This window comes from Octodon degus, unplaced genomic scaffold, assembly GCF_000260255.1.
Source record: "Octodon degus isolate 3935 unplaced genomic scaffold, OctDeg1.0 scaffold00066, whole genome shotgun sequence".
NCBI classification, from domain to species: domain Eukaryota; kingdom Metazoa; phylum Chordata; class Mammalia; order Rodentia; family Octodontidae; genus Octodon; species Octodon degus.
The window spans coordinates 1,956,732-1,957,464 of NW_004524642.1; positions in this window are offsets into that span (position 1 = coordinate 1,956,732).

Genomic DNA, 733 nt, shown 5'->3' on the forward strand with positions numbered 1-733 from the left:
TAGCCTGTGCCTGCCTAAGCTTGCTTAAGCAGACACTTTAGACCACTGAGCTATCTTGCTGACCCTATTCTTTCAAATATAATGCCTGTGAGGAATGTGATCAATATGTATTTCTACATTGTACCAATAAACTTAATTTAAAAATAAAAAAAAAAGTTTGCTAAGATTCCTCCAATAGTGCACTTAACACAGGTGAGTTTATGATATATTATTTGTAACTAAAAATGTGCTACTTAGAAAATGACGTGTTTTTGTGTTTGAGAAATTTTAGTATTTCCAAGTCATTGGTTTAAATCTGCCAGTGTTTGAATATGCTAGGTAAGAAACTTTAAGAACAAAGTACATCCTTTTTTGACTATGTCATCCTCGCTGGTTTGTAATTCCAACAAGTAGATTTGTCCACCAGAGCAGATACATCCTCATTGATTTTTATATCATTAGTGCATTATGATAATTGTCACACCAATAGATATTCACAAATATTTGTTAAATGATATGTGCAGGTGCAACAAAGGACAAAAGTAAGTATTAAAAGGGAATGCAGTAAATCTAATTATTTAAAAAAAAGATGGACAGGATATACTTTAACTATGGGACAAACTATTAAGAATAAAGTTGATGAAGTGATTTATAATAATGTAAACTTTTTGATTATCTTGAAAGTTTACCTTGGTACTGAAAAATAATGCCTTATAAACAGTGATATAAAATTCAATAAAATATATGATTACTT